We start from the raw sequence: 15,746 nt of genomic DNA on the forward strand, positions 1-15,746 counted from the left end.
CAGCCAAACTGCTGCTCTGAGTTCAGCCCACTGGTTGCTGCAGTTTGTTCCTATTTCCATCCAGATGGTATCAGTCTTGGGCTGAATAGTGACTGCAGTCCATGTGGATGGGTTGCACCAAAGTGACCCATCTGTATACCAAGCATCAGCAGGAATTTCCCCCACTCCCTCTCTACAGCCACAGCGGCCGCCACAGGAATAGGGGTGGGGGCATTTGGAGGATCTACATACTCTACAGGGCCTAATAGCAGCCACAGTTCTAGAGACATCAGATGGCAGACAGGGTGCTCCTCTGCTGCAAATAGGCATGATCTTAGTCAAAGTGGGAGTTTGAGCCATGGCAGAGGTAGGTCGATGGAATATATTCTCAAAACATCCCTTGATAGGAAAGGAAGTTCTTGCCATGATATACTGTTCCTTCTTAAGTATCTCTACCTGAAGGAGCACTGTGTACACTGCTAGGAGCTATCGCTCTTTGGGAGCACAGTAGAAACCTCTAAAGCTTCTTCCAGGGCTGAGACCAAAATCCTGGGATTGCTCTCTCTTTCTGTTGTCTCTGCCACAGTGCCCAATCCATAATTTCTGGAGTCACAGATACATCTAACTCAAATGGTAGCCCTGCTTGGGAGATGCCCAGAGCTTTAATCTGCTTCACTGGTATTTTTGCCTTCTCAAAGGTCAGCTTGTTGCTCTGATCCTCACTCCTACTTGTGCCCTACCTATCTTTAGTAGGTGGCATAAAGGATGGAGGCACTGTGCCAGGTGGGGAATAAAAGTCTTCCAAAACCCCCAAATCCCTACCAAGTCTTACACCTCTTTCACGTTCTTAGGGGTTGGGTAGGCTTGTACCTTGTCAATCCCAACACACATGTTACCGGACCAAATGACTCCCCCAAATTTTATGGTGATGCCTGAGACTTGAATTTTATGTGGATTCAATGCCCATTCTCTCCCTCACATATGTTCCAGCAAAGTCTGCAGAAAGTCTTGCAGCAGAGGCAAATCTTCACATATTAACATTATATCATCAATGTAGTGGGCCCACTTTAATGATGTGGGGAACGAGAACAGGGACAGATCTCAGGCTACCATCCCATGACATATTGTGGGGCTGTGCAGATAGCCTTGGGAGAAGCACTTGAAAAGTCCATTGTTGCTTTTCCCACACAAAGGCAAATTGATCTTGTGACTCAGTGTCCAGTTTTATACTGAAAAAGCATCTGCTAAGTCCAGTACAGCATGGACATTCCTAGGACCATGGCCAAGGTATCTAACATGGTGGCAATTTTGGGCACAACTACATGGATGGGGGGCACTACCTTGTTCAATTCTTGGTAGTCCACGGTCATCCACCATGAGCCATCTGGCTTTTTTACTGGCCATACTGGGCTGTTAAAAGCACTGTGGGCAAGGCATACAATACCCAATCAGTTCAGTTCTTGAATATTTTCTCCTGTTTCCTTATGCTCTCCAGGCAATTTATAATGTTTGACAGTTGCTACTCTTTGAGGGGGTGGTAGACTTACTGGTTCCCAGTTGGTGTTTCCCCTCAGCACTGGTCTGATTACTCTAACTTGGAGGTGGACTTCACTGATAGATGTTTGCAGAGTTTGACCTTGCGGGATATCAATGCCCAATATGTTCTCTGGCATTGGGGAGACAAAAACCTCATATTCTCATGGGGGAGAACGCCCAATTTGCAGTGTCAAAGGGACCTTCCCAATCACAACCATTTGCCCTCTGTAACCATCAATGGCACTGAGGGGGCCAGAAAACTGAGGGTTACCATGAATTAGAGTACATTCAGCTCCAGTATCAACCAGAGCTGTCACCTTTTATTTCTGGGGGACCAGTGAATAGTGACCTCAACATGAAGCCTCTGATTGCCTCCAATGGCCCTCACCTGGAGGCAATGTTGCCCTGCATCTTATACCTGCGGCATGGGAGGCACCCTGCCCAAATAGGACTGTATCGCTGAGGCCTCTGCTGGAGCAGACAGGGCAGATGGGCAGGTCTGAACTGTTGTTCAGGTTTTAAGGTTTTCCACAGGCTAACCAACACAGCATCAGACTGCCAGTCTATCTTTTCAGGTGGGGTCTAGGCAGCAATGAGGTCAAACCACACTTGCTTCTGGGTTTTTCTCACCAGCCCCTTCACAGCCAATTGGGATAGACTTTTGGCTTTTTGAGCTCCCTCTCTGTCTCTGTCGGGTCTTTCCCAGAGCCTGCACCTCTTCCAGGGATTTGTCAGTTTCCCCGACATCAGCAGTGGATCGCCAAACATCATAAATATCTTGTCTCACGACTGGGCTCAGCATGGATATTAGCATCCTATACCAGGCGCTAGTAGCAGACTGGAGTGTCTTGGCTTTCATTCCTGCAGTGAATGTAGCCTGATCAAGGGCCTTCAAACACAGGGGTGTAGATGGCCTGTCTCGTTCCCAACTCCCTAAGAATTTGTTGTACCTCTTCTATAGATTTCCAGGACCCCAAGTGCCCAGAGAGATCCCTTTCATTAGGCCAAGCCTCCCTGCAGGCTAGAATAATCTAATCTATAAGAGAGTGAGTCACTTGAACACCCCTCTTTCCCCAGTGCCATACAGGTGCTTCTGAAGGGCAAAGTGTGTGGTGATGTTGCTCATTTTCTCTGCCTCCTGCCCATTCAGAGAAATGCCATCGTCTCCTGTAGCCCATAGCTGCACCAACCACGCTTGGACACTTTCATTGGCCTTTTGCTGGAACTTGGCAGCTACATCGCTAAGCTCAGCAGGAATATATTCTCTCATCATGAACGTTTCCTGGATTGGGGGCTGCCCCGCTGACTGGCCGTTGCTGCTGTGCTTTTGGGTTCCTTTATATTAGGGGTCTGATGGCGCGGGATGTTTTGTCTGTTTCACTGTCAATCACCACAACATCCTCCCCTTTGCTCTCCTCACTTTCCCAGGGATTCTACCTCTTAGGGTCCCAGTCAGGCTTTGTCACAGGTACTCAGACCTTAATCCATGGCAGCTTGCACCCTCCTAGCTTTGCAAAATGGAATGCTAAGGTCTCCAACCTGTAATCTGCTCTCCCACCTTGTCTGCCAGGCCCAAAGCTAGCAGAGTACTGGACAACTGCACGTCCTTCTCTAACCTCAGCCCTTCTTTCAACTTTCTAACCTGAGCTTCAGCCTGTGATGGGCATCAGTGGCCAGCCGAACTGCCCACAGTAGAGGCCAGCCCACTATAGCAGCCGTTCATTTCCCTTCTTCACCACAATGCGCAGCTCCTCAAACAAGTGCATTAGACAAGCTGGTGTTTTGGAGGTGTCCTGGTACTCATGCAGCAGTCCACAAGTATCTAACATACAGACCACCCTTCCCCACATAGAGATTGATGGCCAACTTGGTATTTCCCCTGAGGATGCCTCTTTCCCAAGACCCATTTCTTTTGTCTCCTGCCTTGCTTGCCAATTATTGATTTGCAAATTGGCCCTATACAAAGAGAGCAAGGAGAGACCCAAGAAAGAGGCAAACCACTCCAGACTGGTAAATGACAGGTTTAATAAGCAAGTGAACTTACATAGGAGGCTTGTCTTGGGAAGCTGCAGGATGAGTAAATCTCTGCATCCACCTGCCAAATCTTAAAGTTTATATAGAGGCATTAACTGGGTTCAGTCACATATTCAGTCCAGACAGTCTTAACAACACAATGCTCTCTCAAGGCTATGTCCTTGAAACAGCTTCTAGTGTGGGAATGGTTGGTGGAATGTACATTCCAAGGACACAGGAGAGGATGAGGGGTCTCTCATTGCTGAGTCCAGCTCACAGGTCAACTGGAGGTCACATCCTCTTGATGACCTCCTCCAACATTACCAGGCACATTCTATTTCCCTTATTTTGATATATTTGATGTAGATAATTTGTAGCAACTGGTAATACATAGCAGATTGAACACAAGAGCTAATCTTTGCTTTCTCCAGAAAGCCTATGAAAATGACAGGAAAGCATCAGATGAATCAAGAAAGCAAATAGTTGAATTGACATAAATTTTTCTAAATGGCTGAGAATTACTGGGAGGGAAGCATATTTTTTTATGCCACTGAACATCGAAAACTTAGAATTGGAGGCATGAAGTTTTCTGAGAGTGAGGTCAAAGGTGAAAACAAAAAGACTGACATTTCTTATATGGGGCAGTAAGACTCTCCTGGGTTTTCTCCCTAATTCCAACAACCAGGTGATTTATGAGCCTCATCCACTGTGCTCCTTACCCATACAGGATTAGAGTTTGAATGAGAGAAGTATGTTTTCAGGCTACTAGAAACAGTTGAAAGGATGCCATGCTGTGATGAAAATCAGAGTTCCATGTAAGTCTGTAAACCAAGATCGTTAACCAAAGCTATCTTCCCTCACTAGGCTCCCAGAAAGCTGCCATCCCACCTTACACCCCCTTATATAAGAGATAGATGAATTTCTATCTGGACAATTGGAATCAAAAGAAAGATACGGGTCCTGGCCCCCAGGTACACACCCAGTAACTGCATGGGGAAGTCCTCCTGTACACATAGTATTTTCACTACTCCACTCATAACTACGAACAGGCAACCAAGGGTTACCGGACATCTGAGAAAGTTTTAACATAAAATTCAAAGGCTAAAATAAACAAAAGTTATAATAAACTTGAAGAAAACAGGTAATTTAAGACCCAGAAGAAACTTCCCCCAAAAATCTAAATTTAACTTCCTCAAAGAGCTTTAAGAAAAAGTTCCTCCATAGAAACTGAAATTTAAAAGAAAAGTATTTAGAGAATAAGAAAGAGCTGTTGGAAAGTGAAAATGGGATAGCAGGCATAGAATAATTGAAATAGTTTGGAAAAATGAAGATCAAAGGAACCCTATGAAGAAATAGAAAAGGAAAAGAAGAAGAAGAAACAAAAGAGTCAGAGGCATAAAGGTAAAACACTGAAAAAAGGAAGCAAAATGGCAACAAAGTTAGAGATCTTCCAGTCCTGAATGTACAAGGGGGATCGAAAGCAGCTCCAGAAAGGATATATCTGTGAATAAAAAAGCAAATAGAAAAACAAACTTAATCTTTGCCTATTTTTAACAGCATATTGAAAGAAGAGTTACAGTTCTTCCAAAGAGATTGGGATGAATTAATGATGCATATATAAAAATCTAAGCAAATGAAAAGTGGGGTAATTAATAAGGCTAGAGGGAAAAAAGTGTATAAGAAAGAAAGTGTAATTATAGCACACTATTTGATTCAGATATGAATACTCTTACCTGAATATTGGTTTAACAAAAACTCGTGCTATAACTATACTGGAGGTTGAGGAAAAGAGTAGAATAAGATTGTTAAACACACATTTTATATAACAGAAAAACAGTAGATAAAACCAAAATGGAAAAAAATCAGAGAACAGTGACATACACATGCTATCTACTAATATGGAAGCACATAAAAGAATTAACATAAAGAATTGACATGATTGGGGCCGACCTGGTGGCATAGCAGTTAAGTACGTGCGCTCCGCTGCCACAGCCTGAGGGTTGCAGGTTCAGATCCCAGGCGCGCACCGATGCACCACTTGTCAAGCCATGCTGTGGCCGCATCCCGTACAAAGTAGAGGAAGATGGGCACGGATGTCAGCCCAGGGCCAATCTTCCTCGGCAAAAAGAGGAGGATTGGCATCGGATGTTAGCTCAGGGCTGATCTTCCCCACAAAAAAAAAGGGGAAAAAAAAAAAAGAATTGACATGATTACCCTTGGGTATCAGAAATTCCAGGTAGGAGAAAGTGTGTCAAGTGATTGCTGGTTACCATTATAGGCTTTATATTATGATTACATTTTTTAAATTATTTGTAAATATTACTTTATATAAAAAATAAATCTCAAAGTTTCTTAGACATTCTTGGCAATTATTAGTGCTCCAGCAAGGTGTGTAGGCATAATGAGAATATTTTATGATGGTAGAGGAATAAGGCTAAAGCAGACCATCTGAAACCGTGCTTTAATAAAGGCCATCTGAGGATCTGCTACACTAATACGTCTTCTTATCCAGATCAGTGCTACTCCCAGAACAGCAGCATCAGCATCACCTGGGAACTTGTTCATAAAACAGTTCTCTGATCCCAACTCATACCTTTTATTTTATTTTATTTTATTTATTTATTTATTTTTTTGTGAGGAGGACCAGCCCTGAGATAACATCCGATGCCAATCCTCCTCTTTTTGCTGAGGAAGACTGGCCCTGGGCTAGCATCCTTGCCCATCTTCCTCTACTTTATATGGGATGCCGCCACAGCATGGCCTAACAAGCCATGCGTCGGTGGGCGCTCAGGATCCAAACCACTGAAGCCTGGGCCGCCGCTGCAGCAGAGTGCGTGCACTTAACTGCTTGAGCCACTGGGCTGGCCCCCCAACTCATAACTTTTAAATCAGAAACTTTGAGAGGAGACAGATACATAAATCTATGTTTTAACAAGTTCTCTGGATGATTCTGAGGCTGACTAAAGTTTGAGAATCACTAATTCAAGTGAATAGGAAAGTGACACAATTATCACATTAAGAAAACAGGTCAGACTCATTCGCAAAGGATGTGCCACAATCTACTGAAGAAAATTTTTCACGTTGAGGGCTGATAACCAATATAAAGATTAGGCAGGTTTGTGTCTTTTGCACCTGGCAGAAAGGTAGATGAATAAATCTAAACCAATCCCAGCCCATTTGTATAGAACTACCTTGGTTCTGAAAGATTAACCATCCAGTAAATGACACATCAGTGTTCTGACCTTGCCTCTCACATGAGCAATCTCCAGTGGCTGGATTCATTTGATTCTCCCCTGGGTTATATCTTGTGCCCTTTGTGTGATTACAGTAACATAGATCCATTATCTATGACCTTGTAAAATCAATATAAAGAGTATTGCACCTGCATGAGGCATGTACTTCAGACCTGTCATTAGCTCAGCCATTTATTTTTGAGCACCCTTTCTATTTTTCACCTTGTGGCCTTTTTTCTTCATTGTAACATGGCCACAAATAATTAACTTGAAAAAATAGCAGGGATGGGAGAGACAGAATCCATTAAGTAGAAACCATATGTATTAGTTAGAGCTGAATCTCAGAGCCTTTTGAAAAATAATATACTTGAGAATGGGTCGTGAGAAAAAATTTCCAAGAGTAAAATATTACTCATAGACAATGTGTTTAACAGCAGTAGCAAACTCAAACTGCTTCTGAGGTCAGAGATGTGGCACAAATGGGTGAAAAACGAGGATGTACCAGTCTAGGAAGTGATGGACTCTTGAACTACTTGACCACTGTATTTAACTTTCAAATAATCTTAAAACACCCCTCAGGGGCTGTCCATCTGGAATCCCCAGGTGGATAAAAAAAATTGCCCCTTGCCTGTAAATTAGAGCAGTTTAATTTATTATAAGTACAGATTCTGATGACATTGAAAAGACACATTTGTGAATTTCTCTGAAGAAAAGATTATTCTAAGGCCTAAGGTCTGTATTCTAAGACCTATCTAGGTTTTATAAATCAACAACCAATGGACTTTTATTCTAACAATCAACCATATACATACCACTATACTTGTTCCTCAGAAGATAATCTGATGTAGAGGTACTCTGGATCCAGGGCCAGAAGACATAAATTAAGGTTGCAAACCATATGCAGGAAATCTACATTTCCTCTAGGTCCCTCCGTTAACTCACATATGAAATTAGGGTAATAAAAATAAAACCTACCTCACCCACCTCACAAGGTTTTTTGAGTAGTAAATCAGATAAAGTATGTGAAAGCCCTTGGCTTATCATAAAGTGACATAAATTCCAGTTGTTTTCACCATCTCTGCTATTTTTATAGATATTTGAGTTATTTCCACTGCCCTTGAAAAGTGATAACACAGTTGCAGAGACAAAACTTATATACATTAAACAAATACTAAATTATGTGGGCCAAACTGTATTATAGTAGATGTTAGAATATAGTGATGGGTGTGAATTCTTATATTGGATGCGATTAAGTTTCTTACATATTGAAGCCACCTGGGAGATGTTCTAAGCAAATAGAACACTACTGAAAAAGTAATATAATGGAAGACATGGATGGGAAAAAGGAGATAACTAATATTTATTCTTATATAATTTTATCCTCATAAGAGTCGAATGATGAACTAGAGTTCAGAAATGTTAAGGTCAGGTAATTAATAAAGTCTTTAAGATCACATAACTAATAAGTGACAAACTGGAATTTGAACCAAGTCTGTCTGCCTTTAAATCTTATGAATTACTCAAAACAGACATGGAGACTTTTTATGGTTCTCTCATTATTCATTTATTCAAACTTTATTATATAAAGTCATTTTAAAAATGTTAGGAAATAAAACTAGAGGGATAAGATGAAGCCAAAAAAATTCACACACAAGACTTGAGACTCTATGCACTGAGCAATAAGAAGCCATTAAAGGCTCTCAAACTGAAGAGTAATATAATAAAATGTTATGCAGAAGTTAGTTTTGTTGATGCTGTTCTAACATCCTTTTCCTTCCTGAGTTGGGCCTAGAATAATCTACAGAAAAGGTTCTACATTTTTGCATCCTCACAAAACGTATTGGTGAGTTAGTCAGAACATAAAATCATTTTTTTTTTTTTAGTGGATAAAACAGTCTTGTTCTTTACATTGTGTATAAATTCTCAGATGTGACGTTGTTAACATAATTCCAAGATTTAACAAAATAAAATAAGCCTTGATCACTGAAACCTCTGGTCCATTCTCTTCACTTCACAAATGTGGCATCTGAAATAGGGTTAAGAATTCAAATGTATGAAGCAGGCAGGAGGGTGTACTGAAGAGTTCAGTGCTTATTTTTAGATCTTAAAATTTTCCAATAGAATCTGGGTTGCTATTTGAATATCTTGATTTTAAAATTTTAAACAAATTCAAATATTTATAAAACATATTATGCAGGGTCATGTCTTTGGGATATCAAGGCTGCAGTCACCATTCCTAAACCAATGGCCAGGCTTATGCCACAATCTTAATCATGATCTCACTTAGCTTGCCTCAGAAATTGATGGCATTGTCTTTTATCTGGTGTAAATTTGACTGAGATTACCAAGACTCTGAGCATATATTTGTCCTCTGTATTTGAATTAGTATCTCAACTCCTGAGAGCACAGAATGATTTTTCATGTATCATTTTAATGAAACTCATATGGTATCTCTATAAGGTGGCTGTGTAGATCATTATAACTAGTTAAAGACAAACACTGAGGCAAGATTGGTGAGGAGATTTGCAAAAGTAAAAAAGTCAAAGGAAGAGTCAGTTTTGGTAAATGGTAACCAAATAGTGCTCTGGTTTTTATTTTGAGCATAAAAAAGACAAAACAATTGAATGGCTTGATGCTCAGTATCCCAGATAAGATCATTTCTCTCTGATACTAAACCGTTACATTGACCACACAACTTGCAGGATGAAATTTTACCATATAGTCATGGTTACTTTTATTGTACATATTTCTGTGTGGGATTTATTTGTGAAAAAATAAATAAAAGGATGCTATCATGCTCATGTTATAATAATACCAACATTTTATTTTAAATGACTATATTCAGGTAATACAGGAACATACAATTTAAGAGTTCTACTGACATCTCTTGCTTCCTGCTTCATTCTCTCTGAAACAATTTTTTGACAAGATTTTTATTTTTTGGTCAGTGGGAAGACTTAAACATCATTTGCTTGCATAGGGGAAGGTCATATGACCTTCATTTTATGATTTCTTGGGGTGTTTGTGAAGAATTTCTGAAGATGCCTCCCTTTTTAGATCGAACACATGTCTGGGTAGCTGAAACAAAAGAAAAAAAACAGTGTGTTTTAATTTTTTTTTTCTATATTGTTACTTCATAAATTTCATTAACATTATAACTGGCATTAATTGTCAGTAAACAGAAGCTTCTGTTAGGAAGTAACCAGAGAGATCAGTAGCAAACTATTCTCCTGTGAATAAAGGACAACATTATTAAGAGTATTTTTTTAGTTAAAGAAAATTGACTGAAAGTGCCTGGTAAAAGCACCCTGATATTTAGGGTTGAGAACTCAGCAGTATCCATAATCTCGCTGACATACTGTATTTCCGTTTAAGCATATGTTGTAGGATAGTTGCGTTACTGACCCTCAAAATTACTATAATTTTTACTTTTTTTCATCACAACAGAAACATGTTAACTCAGCAGGAAAGCCCTCCATCTCCCTGATTGCTATGCAGCAGCATACCTTGGAGAAATATTCAGGAGATCAGCATCTTACAAAACTGACAAATTTTCTGAGATATTTTTTCCCATCTCAAAGTATTCTCTTTGTGATTCCTAAGGGGAAAGATAAAAAAACATAAAGAAAGCTTAGTATAGAAGTGGATAGCATTTCTGTGAAAATTTAAAAGCAAAGAAAGATCATGTCAAAAAAACATATTATATTAACCTTCAAGAGTCACCTGGCCCCCCGGTGAGGGAGAATCCATACACTTGCAGTTTTCTGGGGGTATTAAGCCTGGGTTTCATGACCCCCTGAACTTTTCTTCAGAAGGACATCATATGGTGCCTCTAGAATTCCACCCTATCAATTCTTCAAGGAAAAAACATAGCATCCTCAGTTGTTCTCCAGAATCAATATTATCTTAAAATGTGACTCTATTTTCTTATTAATCTGAGCTCACTGTGCTATGTCTAAAGGGAAACATATAACATAGAAAGATGAAATGAGGATTAGAGAGAAAAAGCAAAGATCTTTTGTCATGATAAGTGTGATAGTGACAAAGAAATCAAAATAGTGTCAGTTGTCTAAGTTGTATGTCAGCCAGGTGCTTTTATATAGCTACTAACAAAATAAACAACATAATAGCACTAGACCCAGAATTACAACTGAGGATATAGAATTAGTTCATGATAAAGAAATGATTAGACCACAGCATGGTTCAGTCATCTATATAAAACTCCTAAAATATCACTGTATAAACATATGCTCAACTTGGCTATAGTTATTACCATTTTCGCAATAACTAAAATCATCATTGCAGCAAACATAGGCATACAAATATAGATGTGACCTCAATATTACCTTCAATGAGGTCTTTTCTACTTTTAGTATTGTTGGAGTTTTAAATGGCTTTTATAGTGATAATTTTAAATTTTTATCTGAAAGAAATGTTTCTAAACAGTGAAGACAATTGGAATATGCAAACTTCATGCTTGAAAGGCTCAAACAAATACGTTTTTAGCCTGTCTGTCTCTATAGCTGAGTTGGTGTTTAAGCTAATTCAATCTTTAGGAAAATTTAGTAAAAAGGTCATACAGTCATTATAAATCATCAAAAATTTAACAAATATTTCTTTATTTTCAGGAGTATCACAACCTAACAAGCAAAGTCATGTAAAATAGATCATTGGTAAGTCAGATATATTGCTTGGAGATAGAGAGCAGAGGGTGTTTATACCAAGTTCCCCTTCCACTATCAGTATTTTAATTCTGGTATAATTTTATTCAATCCACCATTCAGCTGGTCAGTCAACAGGTAATTATTGAATGTCTGCTCTGACGCTCGAAATATAATTGTCGGCCAGAAAAAAATGCAGCCCTCAGGGATTTTACGTTCTAGTAGAAGAAGACACTCATTCATTGAATCAATTTTAATTGAGTATCTACTATGTTCTATGTACTTGCGATTATCAGTTACTAATAAAGAGAAAGATTCATGCCCTTCAGGAGCTAACACTCTAGAAATATGATATTAAAAAATACATAATAAACAAGTAAACTATATAATATTATCTTCAATGAGGTCTTTTATACTTTATTAAGTATTGTGGAGGGAAAGAGGGGGACAGAGATGAGTTGAGTTTGGGACACATTGAATTTAAGGTGCCTAAGACCTAGAAGAAGGGATGTCTAATAGGAAATTGGATTTACTTGTCGAATGAGCAATAATACATTTCGTGCTGAAAAATATCACTCTAAAAATTACTTAAACAGAGTATTTTATCTGAATATAGAGACCTGTTCTTATGTGAGTGGGTAAACATCTTTTCAGGCAGAAGTGTTAACGCTTTTGAATAACTAAACCAGGTTGCTTTTAATAGTATTGATTATCTAGAGTAAATATAATTTATCTACAGTGTTTGTGGGGAGGAGGGTAATCTCCACGTCTTTAAATACCAAATGATAAAATGTCAAGACTTGACAACTAAAAGAGAAAGCACTTAAAATCTAAACCTTAAAAGGGTCTTGGACCATGACTTCCACAGCTAATTATTTCAAATACCAGCAAAGATGTTTTCCAAGCTCTTAATTTAGAGTATCTTGTTCAACAAATTATAGACATGAAAGACAATAGATCATTTTGTATTCCTGGTATCTACTCTGTACTCTGAAAATAATTTACTTACGGGAAAGTAACTTTGATTATTATAATTATAGCTTACAGTCAAAAGTTTTTTAACATTAGAACTAAATTTAATACACTCTATTTTGTAGAACATAGATATGAGAATCAATAGCATATTATTAAATGTTGAATAAGATTTATCTGCATTTGGTCATGACACAAAACAAATAAATATCTATGTAGTATTTATTATTTCTATGTTAAAGGTGTTAATTGTACAATGATGCAGTTTTTTCTACTTTACTGCATTTGGTGACTTGAAAAGTATCGATGAAGGAGATATTTAATAGTAATAATAAATATAGAAGCCAAAGAGTGAAAATACAATAAAGTATATTACTTTTATAATCAATGTTACTCTTTTATGTACTCTTTTAAGGACAGATGGCCAAGACATACTTGTATAATCTGAGATACTATTTCTGATTGCAAAATGGTCTAATCTATAAATTTGACTTTGGCTAAACTTTTCAACATACATCTTTCTACCATCCTAAATATCAAACATGGATAGATAATTTCTGATTCTTTAGAGAGGTGAAATAATTAGTGCTTAAGCACAGATCTCAACATCTCACTTTCTTAATTTATAAAATGGGAATAATAAAACTTGTCTCACATAGCTGTAAGATGAGAATAAGATTTACTTGTAAAACATCCATTATAGTACTTAGCACACAGTAAGTGTACATAAATACACACACACATGCATTCAATTGAGAATTTAATTATATTTTTAATTTTAATATAACTTAACAATCCTAAGTTTTTAAGTTAATACTTTGCCAAACACAATAAACTTTTACAGAATAACTATTTGTGTAAAAATTAGTAAACTTATATACCTAGGAAAATAGATCACTTCGTTCAAAGTCTTGAACATGCTGGTCTTTCCAATTACTATGAACATTCAGATATTTAAAATTCTTTTAATATAACTACTCTAGAAATGAATTGTAAAAAATGACCATAATAGATTTCTAGTTTCAGCTACAGCCTGTAAAGTGTTTGAAGTCGTCCCTCTTGTCTTTACAACAAGAATAAAGCTGAACAAACTGAAAATTCATAACTTTTCTTGGATTTCTGGGAAACTGTCTCCCAAAAATCTAGAGACAAGTAAATCTAGAGTCATAGCCAAGATCTTTCTACTTGGAACAGAAGCTGCAGGAGCCATAAACAGGTTATAATTAAATAATAATTTTGATGAACTGATGGAAGCTAAGTATGTACTAGCATGAGATTCAGAAACTCCAGGGGCTGCAGTCTTAGGGAGTCCCCATCATTTCCTGGTCTTTACCTCCAGGAACCACACCAGGTCATCATGGTGAAGACCCGAGAAAGATCCCCTCATGGCTCTGTCAGGTAGAGAGAAAAAGTAACTTTGTGAAATATGACTAGAGTGTTCTCCATACCAAATGCTTCCTCTCCAGGGGAAAAGACTTTACGAGAGCCTTATCCAACTGGGGAAAGGACATTTCCCTCAGGATTCCAGTCTACATTAGCTTTCCTGAATCTCCTAAGGTCGGGGGAGCTAGGAAACAATTGTGAAGGTCACCTTCCAGGGAAAGACCCACTAAAAGACTGAGATTTAATTATATGGTTACAGGGCACTTCCCCTCTCTCATACCTTACCATCACACCAACAGGGCTCAGTTATCGCAGTAGATTACAGTTGAATTACACAGGCTCTATTTACAAAGGAGTTCTTAGGGAAGCTCAAAGACAGAAAGGAGAACAAAACAGGGATACTAGAGGAACTTGACATTTCTGGCATGTGCAGCTACAGCAAACATTAAAAACAGCCTGATTCCTAGCCAGATTAACACAAAACCTATTTATCTCAGTTCCTATTAACATCACATATGGCTTTCAACAAAAACAAAAAAATTACAGACATGTTGAAGGGCAAGAAAAAACACTATCTGAAGAGAAAAGCAAGCATCAGAACCATATGCAGATATGACACAGATTTTGGAATCATCAGGCAATGAATTTAAAATAACTACAATTAAGGTGTGAAGGGTTATAATAGGAAAAGTAGACATTATGCTAGAAAAGATGGGCAATGAAAATAGAAATAGAAACCCTGAGAAAGAATCAAAAGGGAAATACTGGAAATCAAAAAGACTAACAGAAATGAAAAATGTCTTTGATGGCCTCGTCAATAGAATAAACATCGTCAGAAAAAGAATCAGTGGGCTTAAAGATATGTCAAGAGAAACTTCCCAAACTGAAATTCAAAGAGAAAAAATAATGAAAAAAGAAAAGGAACATCCAAGAACTGTGAGAGGAGAAATATTTAAATTAATAATCACTGAGAATTTTCCAAAATTAATGATGGACACCAAACCAAAGATCCAAGAGGCACAGAGAATAATAAGTAGGACAAATACCAAAAATATACACATAGGCATATCATATTCAAATTTCAGAAAACCAAAGATAAAGGGAAAGTCTTGAAAGAAGCCAGAGCAAGAGTGAGGGGTAAGGGTTTTTGTTATTCATAACAAGCCCCTTTCAACAACAACTGAGTTTACATTAATGAGATGACTTTTAGAAATCCCTTAAAGATGGTGGCTGATTGCCAGGGGAATCAATGCAATGTGTGGGCTCAGTGGCATAGAGAGGGTCAGAAGCAGAAACCAGTAACGAAAGGAGAGAAAAACTGGTAAGACATGATACAAACTCACAATATTGGAAAGGGCCAGACTTTATTAAAGGATTCTATTTCCCAGCAGTGTGTGCTATATGTATATGTCCATATGTGTGTGTTTGGTTGTGTGTGTATATTCTTTTGTGTTCTGACCACCAAATTCCAATTTTGGAGGGAGGGTCCCCCCACACACACACAAGCATTTCTCCAGACACCAACTGGGTGTCCTACAATTTAACTCAATTCTGACACTATCTATCTGGAGATATTGTCAGATCCCACACTTTAAGGGCTCAGTCCTACAAGATTGCCCTCCACTTCAGATGCCAATCATGAGCCCAGATGCTTCTTACCAACCGGCTATAAATCAGAGGTGCCCACAACCCCCAGTTTGGGTTTGGGTAATTTGCCAGAGTGGCTCACAGAACTCAGAAAACCCATTTACTCACTAGATTACTGATTTATTACAAAGGGTATCAAAGGACATGAATCAATAGTCAGATGAAGAGATACATAGGGTTAGGTCCCAAAAAAGGAGTTTCTGTCCATGTGGAGTTTGGGGTTCTGCACAGTGGCATGTGGAAGCCTTCTGACTTACTAACTTGGAAGCTCTCCAAACTCCCTCCTTTTGGGTTTTTATGGAGGCTTCATTACATAGGCATG

The 15,746-nt window shown here is 38.4% G+C and overlaps 1 long non-coding RNA gene across 1 annotated transcript in view; it reads right to left on the bottom strand.

The window, feature by feature from the left end:
* Window positions 1–9,391: 9,391 nt before the first annotated feature.
* LOC147915780 (uncharacterized) overlaps window positions 9,392–15,746 on the bottom strand; it is a 385,218-nt gene continuing 378,863 nt past the window's right edge. Inside the window, exons 3-4 of the long non-coding RNA XR_015553777.1 lie at window positions 10,268–10,359; window positions 9,392–9,839 (exon numbers count right to left, since the gene is read on the bottom strand). This is a non-coding gene — a long non-coding RNA (uncharacterized LOC147915780). The remainder of the gene's footprint in view (window positions 9,840–10,267; window positions 10,360–15,746) is intronic.

The sequence above is a fragment of the Ceratotherium simum genome, chromosome 12 (genome assembly GCF_057802395.1).
Source record: "Ceratotherium simum simum isolate JZ-2026a chromosome 12, ASM5780239v1, whole genome shotgun sequence".
Taxonomy (NCBI): domain Eukaryota; kingdom Metazoa; phylum Chordata; class Mammalia; order Perissodactyla; family Rhinocerotidae; genus Ceratotherium; species Ceratotherium simum.